At 38.9% G+C, this 12,304-nt stretch overlaps 1 protein-coding gene across 1 annotated transcript in view; it reads right to left on the bottom strand.

Annotated features, from left to right (window-relative positions):
• Positions 1 to 12,304, bottom strand: part of LOC137256533 (RISC-loading complex subunit tarbp2-like) — a 582,560-nt gene that overhangs the window by 246,889 nt on the left and 323,367 nt on the right. The gene's annotated exons all lie outside the window — the stretch shown is intronic.

The raw sequence follows: 12,304 nt of genomic DNA, 5'->3' as shown, positions 1-12,304 counted from the left end.
ACAAGCTATGAAGTTTGTTTTAAGTTATCTTGAACTTCATATTTAAAACCTTAACCGATTGCCATAAAACCTACCGTCCCACAATAGTATGCTTGGGAACAAAATAAGGTAAGACATCCATGTATATTTTTCAAGATACAAATCAAACTGGTCTGCAGCGGACACGTGCGCATAAGACCGTTACCAAAATCAATAAAATGCATAGCTGCATGACGTTCATGTCCTTGCATGAAATAACCTTTAAAAGGTTCGAAGTTTCAATTTAGAACAATATCTGAAACAACACCTTGTCTTTCCTGCCCCTTACCCTCAATAAAAACCCCTACACAAATATGAAATGACAGTCTCTAACGGCGTCATGTTAGTTAGTCTACCGGATTAGAGATGTGGTATGTACCGAAAAGGCGTATTTCCAACAACACTCAAGGCGAGTTCAGAGGTCAATTTGCGCTACACGCCTCCAGAAGCCGTAGCTGGTTTCACAGTCTCCACAGAAAAAAATAAAATTCAATTACTGCCACGTATGCTTTACTCACCGTCGTAATTCGCTTCCACACCTACCACTGGGAGATCAAGTAATCAAATCAGTAGTAGAACCATTTTCAAAACCATCCAGATGCATTCCCTGATGTACAGCTGTGTAACTCAGAACGACATTTCCATCAGTTTCATTACTGACTGTAGACTGACCAGATATCAGATAAAGGAACATAAAAAGAAGGTGACTGTTGATACAACATTAGAGGGACCTTGTGGATCGGCTGAAGGATAACACTCACGTATCCCTTTGATGTTAGTTTGCTGGTTGGCGTCTTACGTATGACACCCTCCTTGTACGTGCACCATGGTGGGAAGGGAGCGGGTTCGCTGAACTTTTATTCAATTAATCATGGAAAAACAAAAGAAATTAATGCAAAACGGCAGTTGTCGGGATGGTGAAACAGTGACCAAATTATTACTGTCTGAAAGAGGCCAATGGCCTCGGTTACTTGTTGAAGAAACCCTAGATTCATATTCACTTTTCATGTGGAATAAACTGGCTTGAAAGGTAAAGCTGGTGAAATTAAAGATTCAGGAAGTTTCGATCAGGAGCTCTTCTGATAGAATGTCCCAGAATTCACAAGCCATCAGTTTGATGACTTCGACCAAATCAGTTCATATCCCCGCTAGCTGTTCAACACACAAGTACACTTCAGCAAAAGCTTAATACCAGACCACAGTCAAAGTATAGTGGACACAAAACGCTTTACATATTTCAGAGATGATCGTGTATTTGCATCCAAACATATCTTTTGACCTTCGACACAGCAGTTTTCCCAAGCTGTATTAAGGTTGGATGTGTATCCATGAGGTGGACCTCTACATCCCACTCTTTGTTTTAAATGCAGAAATATATTCACATATGAGACAAAGAATCCGCTGCAGTTGGTATTTGACACTTTATCACCACCACTGACTTATGGAAGTTCCATTCAAAGGGCAGATGAAAATGCTATCCTCTTAGGTTTGCAGCTTATTAAACATTAGACAGAAACCAGTTTTATCATTTTGTCTGAAAGTCCGTAAAACTGACCATCCATTTTTCACTGAAATTTTTAAATTGCGTTTGCATCTGTGGCTAACACTGGCGTCCTTTTGGGGGTTTGCTAACTAATCACGTTGGTATTGTAGGAACTTTTGGAGCAGAGTGCGAGGCTAAATTTGCTCTCATGAAAGTCGAAGTCCACCGGTAGTTTTCCATCCACTGACCGTAAACCTCTATATTGTTGGATATATGCCAAAACTATTTGGCAGCAAAAAAGATATCTAATAAGCTTCATACCTTAAAACCTTTGAAAGTGTATAATCCCCTTATCGACATGTCAAATGATGATCTGAAGGGGTCGCATTGGACACGCTCATTATACCCACTCATGTTTACTGAAGGGCGAGGATCTCACTCAGATGTTCGCTGCCCAGTTATCATCTTACTCATTTAATTTTTAAGGACATATTATCTCATTTATGTTTTTGGTAGTTTCATATTTTATGGTGTTGTTGGTTTCTCAAGCTCTGTGATGCAAAGACCCGTGAAGAATAGGCCTTCAGCAACCCATGCTTGCCATAAAAGGCGACTCTGCTTGTCGCAAGAGGCGACTAACGGGATCGGGTGGTCAGGCTCGCTGACTTGGTTGATACATGTCATCCGTTCCCATTTGACAGATCGATGCTCACGCTGTTGATTACTGGATTGTTTGGTCCTGACTGTATTATTTACAGACCGCCGACATATGGCTGGAATATTGCTGAGTTCGGCGTAAAACTAAACTCACTCACTGTGATACAAAACGAATTCCTTGTAAAGTAATAAACTATTGTCTATGTCTATGTCTAGTCTATATCTATGGATTCCGTGTGCTAGTCATCTTATTGTGAAGCATCTTTTTTGGAATGTGTGGATTTTTCGCTCATTTTCCAGCGATTTAATCCTGTTCAGACTGTTTCTGAACGCTGAATTTTAGCGTTTTAAAGAAAATTAAAATGTTTGATAAGATGTAGATTTCAATGTCAGGTAACAATAGTTACTCACTCACTCACTCTGCTGCGTACACCAGCGGTAACAGAGTGCACATGTACAGCGGAGGCCGAATATTTACTAAGTTAATTCTTGCAAACAGCTTCTCTGACTAGCCCGTCTATATTCATCATTAAACAGCAGTTTCAGGAAAACTATCAATGGGACATCTAGAAAGTATACAATATATCTTACCAAGATATGTATCATACATTGATAACACAAGGCTTTGTTGACAGACTGACAGACAGACAGGATGTATCAAGGGCATCATACCGGAACATTTTACTTTGAATTCTTTCAAATGTAAAATTGTTAAAAGCCATAAGATTGCACCTCAAAGCTTTGATTTTGGACCGAGATAAATCCTCCTATGTATAGACGACTGAATTAGGATCCATTTCATGTTGGTATAAAAGATAACCCAAGTTGTTCTTGTGGAAATGTTTGTGAAAATCCTTATCATTACCTATTTGAGCATCAATTAAATACTGTACAGAGAACTGCCATGATGTAAAATTTATACAGTGTTACCGATATGAATAAGAATTACTATTATTACAATTGAGTTACTGTTACATGGCAATGCAGATCTGACAGTTAGCATACATCAAAACATATTTCAAAAAGTTCAAACATATATTTGTGAATCTAAAGTATTCTTTTAATTATTGCAATTGTTCCTCTGCCATCTTTGTTCTTTTCTGAACAAATAATGCGTGTGTAAACACTTCGGAGACGGTGCTCTAAGTTGTATACCTTGTACCCAATCCTTTGCTCATGAATAAAATATGTTTAAAACAAACATGTTACAAGCAATAGTGAAACAATAAAACAACAAACACACAGTGAGCGGAATATACCGGATCAATGTCACAAGTCAGACACACACGTGATGACTGAAGTTACATCTTTGTGAACGGGATGTTAAGGGCAAAGGGCGAGTGGGTCCTCTCAACGATACTAAAAATATTCGAAACGTAAGAGCATGTCCCCAACAGCATCGTACAGAGATAGGTTTCACCCACCCCAGGAGAGATAAGAAGACAGACAAAAATGACATGGATTTCTTTCTCTATGGCGGATACTGAACAGTGCCAAAAAACGAGCAAACAGCAACATAATAATCAGATGCGCAATGTCCAGAACCCCGGAGCCACACTTTGTTAACAGTCACGTCCAAACATGGCTTTTTGGGAGACTAAGGAATTTACTCCATCCGTCGTAGGAAATAACTTCGTGTAATTGAAGCAGCTTCTTAGCTGGAATCAGTTTGGTTTTTGACTACTGTCACGCAGTGAAGGACTCTCGCTGCCCGACCCTCATGGTGGAGAAAGAGGACGCCTACCAAAGTGTCTGCCTTACTGCCATATTGACGAGGCCATTGCTAATGAAAGTGCTTAAACGTATCCAATATCTAAATTTCGATCACCGTATATTGCCCGTATGCAGTTGGCTTGATCTGATAACTACGTCTATTATTAATCAGACTAGACGCATATCTCATAAAGTGATACTTTTCTCGATTATACCTTACGTATTTGCCTTTTAAACATCTTATAGTCTCACGGGTATTGATCCTGCTACAAAAATACCCCTACAATATGCATGCCAGAAGTGACTTGGTGTAATACTGCCTTGTAGGTATTTGTCACCAAGCTCAAAGAGTCTGTTGTTCTGATATGCACATCAATATCAAATCACGAACAGGTGGTGTTTCCAACCAGATGCCCTTCATATTTCGATGGGTAGTTTCTGTATCTGTCATAATCACCGATATCCTGCACCAGAATATCAAATGGCCTGTCCCTAGAACAGGTGGTATTTACAAGTACATGTCCCTCACATTTTCAAGGACAACATATTTTATTGTTGATACCCCTACCTCCTCCTGTGAAAAACAAACAGTTCGGGTGATGTTTTGCTCATGGAAAAAGCTGCGGAAAGTGAATTTTATGTCAGTTGAAAAAGAGCCAGATAAGAGCAATAAAACAACATTTAGTTTCACCAGAATTGTCAGTTGTGGTCTTTTAAACTGTACATCACGTCGCCTTTGCCTTACTAACATCCCAACATAAAGCCATTTCCCTAATGAGTTCAATGCAGCATAAGACTTTTGTAGTTAGTGATCTGTTTCAAATACATTTGTCAGAAAGAACGAGGGCATAAATGTTTCAAAAATATGTGACAAGTTTGTCAGTAAAAACGATGGCATAAAGGTCCGTTTGACTTTCGTGTGTCTATCGATATGTCAAGGCTAAAGCTGTAAATCTTGCAAGAAGTAGAGTGATGGAGTATGTTGTTTAACCGGAGGTATATGTGGCGCTCAAAGTGTTGGTTCTGTGATAGTTTGTTATGGAATACTATCCCAGTGGTAAATCTATTGCGTGATAGAACACCTTATATCTTACAACTTCTGCCAGTTCCTCGACTGGTAGAATGATTATGTTATTAATAATGCTTTATGCAGGTTTTTGTGGTTGATCTAATTACAGAAGAGTGCACTGGTTCTTTTGATATTTCCTAATCTGAAAGCAAACTTATTCAATGAGAATGGAATTTATCTGGAGGTTGAGGTTTTTAGTACGTGTTTCTGATCAAATTCAAAATATCTATAGCCTAGAATCAAATCAGTGTGAACAATTAATATTTTACATCATTAATGAATGCTTTGTATTCGCAAGACCTATTTCATAAAATTGTATCGTTTACATCTGTTTCTATTCATATAAGATAGATAGATAGATAGATAGATAGATAATAGATAGATAGACAGGAACAAAATATATATACTGAACAGCGAAAGAAATGTCATCTTTCCAAACCAAATGCAAAATTCTACCCGTCTCCCACCCTTCACCCCAATGACATACGGCTGTGTCCCTATGCCATTATATCAGTTTCTCAACCGGGTCGAAGATGGTATGTGTGGGAAAAGGAATATACCACACAGACAAATGAAGTATTCCACAACGAAACTGTGGGCAGATTCAAGGTCTCGGCAGGAACAAGAGTAAAAACAGAAATTCAATTACTGCCACGGGTGTTTAACTCACAGCCGTAACTGTCTTGCACAGCCTACCGCTGGGAGATCAAGTAATCAAATTACAAATAAAGGTGACTGTTTATACTCTACCGGTGGAACCTTATCATTCGCCTTGTCTGCCAGGCGTTGTCAGCATCACGAAGACAGAGTACTGATACATATTGGAAACACACTGGAGTCTACAAGCACATTACTTACTCAATGCTGTAATTATAACTGTTAAATATCTTCTTTCACTAATACATCTATATGCATCTGCTCTGTTCCCTTGAAAGTACTTGCTTTCTATTTTTTTGTTCAATACTTCTGTCTGGACTCATGAGCTGAAATCGTACATCGGGTTAAAGTTCAAACCTTGAACCATTTCAAATCATTACAGTGCGATGTGGATGGGATATAAGATCGGATCTTTACAACAGGACTCTGTACAGCTTTAACAATGTTACAGCATTACTACTAATGGCATACACAGATAGTATACACGTCAGATATCTATAAAAGATATATGAAGAATTTCACTAAAGTGTACACTGATATCCTCTATATCAACAAGTGTTGATATATTTGGTGTCTGAAGACACGAGAGTGAGATTCTGGTTATGTTTTTCAAAAAAATCTCTTCATTAGTTTTCAGTTAAAAATATTATTGTGATGTCGTCGGGTTTTTGAAGCCATATTATTGTGAGTCGTACAACTGAGAATGTCAAAGCATTGTGATCCCATGTAATTGATCGATGAGCGGAACTTTCAGCTTGGACATTTACGAGGTTGGTGGAGTTCCTTTTCTTCCTCTCAGTGGCACATCCTACTCGACTGAGGCACCCGTGGCGAGCCACCTCCTCGTGGTGGGTGCTGGGTAATGCTAAGAGCTCGCCGACACCCCCGTAGTGGACCCGGGGGGATATTTGGTCCACCAACCCGTTTGCCGTGGGTTGCGTCCCTGTGTCGGCGGAGGAAGGGATCCTGGTGGTTAAGGGTAATAGGGGCTTGCAACCGTGCTCCTGTTGCTCAATACACACACTTTGGCCCAGACTTCGCCTAGACGGGTGGTCGAATGGGCCCGGTTCGACCAATCGTCTGGTCATGCCAAGCCCTGTGCATGAAGTATATATATCATTGCACAAATTTTATTTGGATTTTTACTTTCGGTCTTGGCCTATTTGTTCATTGAGCTTTTCTGATTATAAAATGCATTTTTGAAGTTCTGAACTTTAGCCTAGAGTCTTATGCTCATGGGCCAATCTGGTAGATTAATTATTTATAATTCTTCTGCTGGAGTATATCATCCGGGTATCCTTGGTACTGCAAGCTGGAGGCCCGCTTGCTTTAGCATTGTCCTTGTGGTACTCCGTGCTGGGTGGGGAGCTCGGATGATGAACCATATTACACTAACCATGGCTTATGAAACTCCAACAAAAAAACCAAAACGTCCACTTGATATTGACCCTGTTGATACTGACCATAGACCGTCTACATCGATTGAGTATTGGCCACGTTTCCTTGTTGTTGAGACTCCTGACAAGACACCTTTAAAGTTTAACCCCTTTGCTGTATCCAAAGGTATTCAAGGCATTGCTGGGGATGTGAAGAACATCAGACGCTTACGTTCGGGTGCCCTACTAGTCGAGTGCGGGAAAAAGCAGCAACAAATCTGATGAATATTAAATCTTTCGTGGGCATTCCCGTCACAGTTTCTGCACACAAAACCTTGAATACAAGTAAAGGTATCGTGAGAGATCGAGATCGATTGTTTGATGACATGTCGGAAATTGATATAGAATCTGAAATGAAGGATCAAGGTGTACTATATGTCAAGCGCTTTTCAACTCGCAGAAACAACGAAACCATCAAAACAAATACGTATCTGTTCACTTTCTCATGTCCAAATGCTCCGAAATCAGTGAAGGCAGGCTACTGCAACATACAAGTTGATACCTACATCCCCAACCCGCTCAGGTGTTTTAAATGCCAGAAACACGGTGTAAATACTTGCACATTGTCTGTTGTGTGTGCTCACTGTGGTGAGAAAACACACACAACAGAAGATTGTGACAGTGTGTATAAACAATGCACCAATTGCTCAGGCGACCATTCCTCATTTTCTAATCAATGTTCTGTTTGGAAAGAGCAAATGGAGATCAATAAAATCAAATTTACTCAAAATATCTCTTTTTCCGAGGCCCAGAAACTGGTAAAGAGATCTGATCTTCCAGAAAGTTATGCTAGAGTAGCAAAAACATCATCGGGATCTAACTCCAAAACAACATCAACCACAGGCTGCCAAACTACCTTGACTTGCGTAAATTGCAATTCTCCACAGCTTTTGTACCCTGTTATATCATCACAGACTGAGGAATCACTTCCTAGTACCTCAAAGTCTTCTTCTGATCACAAATCATCATCTCAGTCACACTCAAAGTCTCAAGCGACAGCTGATAGTCAACAAACTGTGAAAAGTAAACCGAAGCCAAAGCCTGATGCGTCAAAACCACAAAGTGGCAGAGCTCCTAAAGGGTCACAGAACAAAATTCAATTGTTCAATAAATACGGGTCTCTTGAAGACATGGACGTTTCTGAAAACGTCCATTCTAGGGCACATAGCTTGTCGCCCTCCAAAAGAGTGCGGGGTGGATCCCCAATAAATCCCCCCAAAAGATAGTTTATTCCAATAATATTGTACAGTGTAACTGCAGAGGATTGAGGACTAATTTACATGAATTACAGCTATTAGTCCAAGATTTTACACCTTCAGCGATATGTCTCCAAGAGACATATTTAAAACAAACAGATACATTTGACCTTCGTCAGTGATAGGGCCACTGGCGGATCATCCATTCTAGTCAGACAAAACGTTATTCAAAGCCCTATTTCACTTAATACTAATATGCAGGCTGTTGCAGTGAGAATTACTTTACATGTAGCATTTACGCTATGCTCTCTTTATATTTCGCCGTCTTTGACGTTTGCCAAAACTGATCTTCAAGCTCTATATGACCAACTCCCGAAGTCCTGTATTATAGTGGGAGATTTAAATGGGCACAACCCACTCTGGGGTAGTGTAACACTAAAGGCAAATTGTTGGAGGACTTTTGTTCTGACAATGATTTATGTATTTATAATGATGGTTCCAACACATATTTACATCCTGGTACAGGGACTTATTCTGCTCTTGACTTGTCACTGACAAATTCAGAACTACTAAATGAATTTGAATGGTCAGTCCACGATGACCTCTGTGGAAGTGACCATTTTCCTACTGTATTAAAAGCTGTAACTCCTTCCGATGTTCCTCCATCATCAAGGCGAAATTTTAAAAAGGCTAACTGGGCTTTGTATGAAACATTGTGTGCTGACAAATTTAAACCTGAACGTTTTATTGACGTTCCTGATGCTATTAAATGCTTTTCTGATGAATTGAATTCCATAGCTGATGAGTGTATACCAAATTCCTCTGCAGTCCCTCACATAAGAAAACCATGGTTCAACGATGAATGCAAACAAGCTAGGAAGGCAAGGAAAAAAGCAGAACATTATTTCCGTCGCCATCCTATGGTGCATAATTTTTAAAAAAATTCAAATTTTAAATGCTAAAGCGCTGCGTACTTTTAAACAGAACAAACACCAATCTTGGCAAAATTATGTATCCAAAATAAATTGTCGGACACCTATGTCCAAGGTATGGAATATGGTCCAGAAAATTAAAGGTAAAGGTACTAAATCTACTGTCCATCATCTTAAACATTGCGATAAAGTACTTACCGATAAATCAGATATCGCAAATAAACTGGGTGAAACCCTTGCTAAACGCTCTTCCTCTTCTAATTATTTACCTAAATTCCAGCAGTATCAAAAACAACAAGAAAAGAAAACTATTAATTTCAACTCAGATAATGGGGAAGATTATAATGAAACTTTTTCTATTCATGAGCTCCATACTGCTCTTGATCAAGCTCATGATACTGCTACAGGAGCTGATAACATACGTTATCAACTCCTGAAGCACTTACCAGAATCCTGCCTAGAAACTCTTCTCAATATGTTTGATGATATTTGGACATCGGATAACTTTCCTCCATCAAGGCGTGATGCCATAGTAGTACCCATACCTAAACCTGGACGTGATCATACCGATCCATCCAATTCGATCCATCCGATTTCGTTAACTAGCTGTGTTTGCAAGACCATGGAACGCATGATAAATAATCGACTTGTTTGGTACTTGAAAACAAATAACCTTATAACTGATATACAGTGTGGTTTCCGTAAAAACAGAAGTACTATCGATCACTTAGTGCGTTTAGAATCATTTGTTAAAAATGCACTAATTAATAAACAACATGCTGTGTCTATTTTTTTTTATCTCGAAAAAGCATATGACACAACCTGGAAATATGGTATTTTAAGAGACTTACATGACTTCGGCTTGCGAGGTCGTTTACCTCAATTTATTTCCAACTTTTTAAATAACAGACAGTTTCAAGTTCGAGTGGTGTTCCACAAGGCAGCATTTTGTCTGTCACACTTTTTAGCATCAAGATAAATAGTTTATCCAAAGTTTTGAACGATTCAATTGATGGATCGTTATTTGTGGACGATTTTAATATTTCTTGTCGTGGGAAAAATATGCATACTATTGAACGGCAACTGCAGCTTTGTTTAAACAAAATTAATAAATGGAGTCTTGGAAACGGCTTTAAATTTTCTAAATCCAAAACTAATTGTATACATTTTTGCAGAAAATATAAGCCACATAAGGACCCTGAACTATCTCTAGATGGCACTCCCATCAAAGTTGTAAAGGAGGCCAAGTTCTTGGGCCTAATCTTTGACTCCCATTTAACATTTCTGCCTCATATTAAGTCCTTTAAAACTAAATGCCTGAAGGCTCTTGACTTGTTGAAAGTTGTTTCCAACTCAAAGTGGGAGGGGATCAAGCAACCCTCTTACACCTATATCGATCACTGGTCCGTTCTAAACTCGATTATGGCTCCATCGTATATGGTGGAGCCTGCAAAAGCAACCTTAAACTTCTTGATTCTGTCCGCCATCAAGGTCTAAGACTTTGTCTTGAGTCTTTCAGAACTTCACCTATTGATAGTCTCTACGTTGAGGCCGATGAACCATCTCTTACTCAGCGTCGTATAAAATTGTCTTTACAATACATTACTAAATTATATTCTAACGAATCTAACCCTGCCTATAACTGTGTGTTCAATCCCCTTTGTGAGGATTTGTATAACAAAAAGTCTTCTCTTGTTCCACCTCTTGGGCACAGAATTAAACCATTTCTTTCTTCTGTCAGTATTGAGCGGTATACCGCCTTCCCGTCTTCTTTCTTCTCCTCCTTGGCAATTGGTTAGGCCACACGTTGACCTAACATTAACATCATTTAAAAAATCAGAAACAAATGACTTACAATATAAACAAGAATATCATCAATTGAAACATCAATATAGCAATTACAAACCCTTATTTACAGATGGATCCAAGGACGGTGGAGCAGTGGCTTGTGCCACCGTCATTGGATCCAGAACCATATCTTCTAGATTACCAGATAATAGTTCTATTTTTGCAGCAGAAGCTAACGCCATATTAACAGCTCTTAAATATATCCAAAGACACCCTAAACGTAAACAATATATAATCTATTCCGACTCTCTTTCTTGCCTTCAGGCTATTAAAAATATTTCTTGTAAACATCCACTTTTAATTGAAATTATTGAATTGTATAATAATCTTGCTACTGGCCAATACGACATCGTCGTACCCAGCCACGTGGGCATTTCTGGTAACGCAATGGCAGATCTTGCTGCAAAGGCAGCACTCAACAAATCTGTGACACCACTTCTTATTCCATACACTGATTATAAAGCTAACATTAGATCTTAAATCCGTGATCTGATGCAGAAGAAGTGGGACACCCAAGTGGGTATAAATAAATTACGTGAAATAAAACCCTACATTGGTTATACCTACTTGGGTTGTCAGTCCAGATTTGAAGAGGTTATTTTAAGACGATGTCGTATTGGACACACTAGATATACTCATTCATACCTGTTAAAAGGTGAGGATCCTCCGTTTTGTATCCCTTGTGATGAGAGAGTCACGGTCAAGCATATTCTGCTTGACTGTGTTGAATTCTCCATCACAAGGGACATGTATTTTACAGTTAAAACAATTAAGGATCTTTTTACCAGCGTTAGTTTTCATTTAATTATTGGTTTTTTTTAAAGAAATTGATTTTTTGATTGAATTGTGAGCAATATGTATCTGTGAAAAGATGTATTTTAATAATTGGTAGTTTGGATTTGTAACTAGAATTGTTAGTGGCTGTACCCTCAAAGGGGGTTGAAGTATTGTAAAATTATTGTCCTCCTGAGAGGGTACGTAAGTCCAAAAACATTCACAGTAAATTTAAGTCTACCAGGTTTTTAATCGTAGTATTCATGTTGTTTTAATTTTGTATTGTACACTCGCCAGCGGCTGAAGGGATGGTGTAAATCCAACTAGGGTCCATGCAGGTAGCAAAGGTACTGTAAGTCCCCATGGTCCCTAGTATGGTGATCTACCTTCATTTGTTGGCGATCTATAGCCTGGTTTTATAGTGTATTGTCCAAATGGTGATGTTGTTTTTAACTTTCCATGCTAGTTTTAATTCCATTTGTGATATTCTAGTTGGTTTTTTTGTCCTTCGTTGACAGGTT

Source organism: Haliotis asinina, chromosome 11 (assembly GCF_037392515.1).
Source record: "Haliotis asinina isolate JCU_RB_2024 chromosome 11, JCU_Hal_asi_v2, whole genome shotgun sequence".
In the NCBI taxonomy this organism is placed as follows: Eukaryota; Metazoa; Mollusca; class Gastropoda; order Lepetellida; family Haliotidae; genus Haliotis; species Haliotis asinina.
Note: the sequence above shows the minus strand (reverse complement) of the source record. Positions and strands in the feature narration are given on the sequence as shown.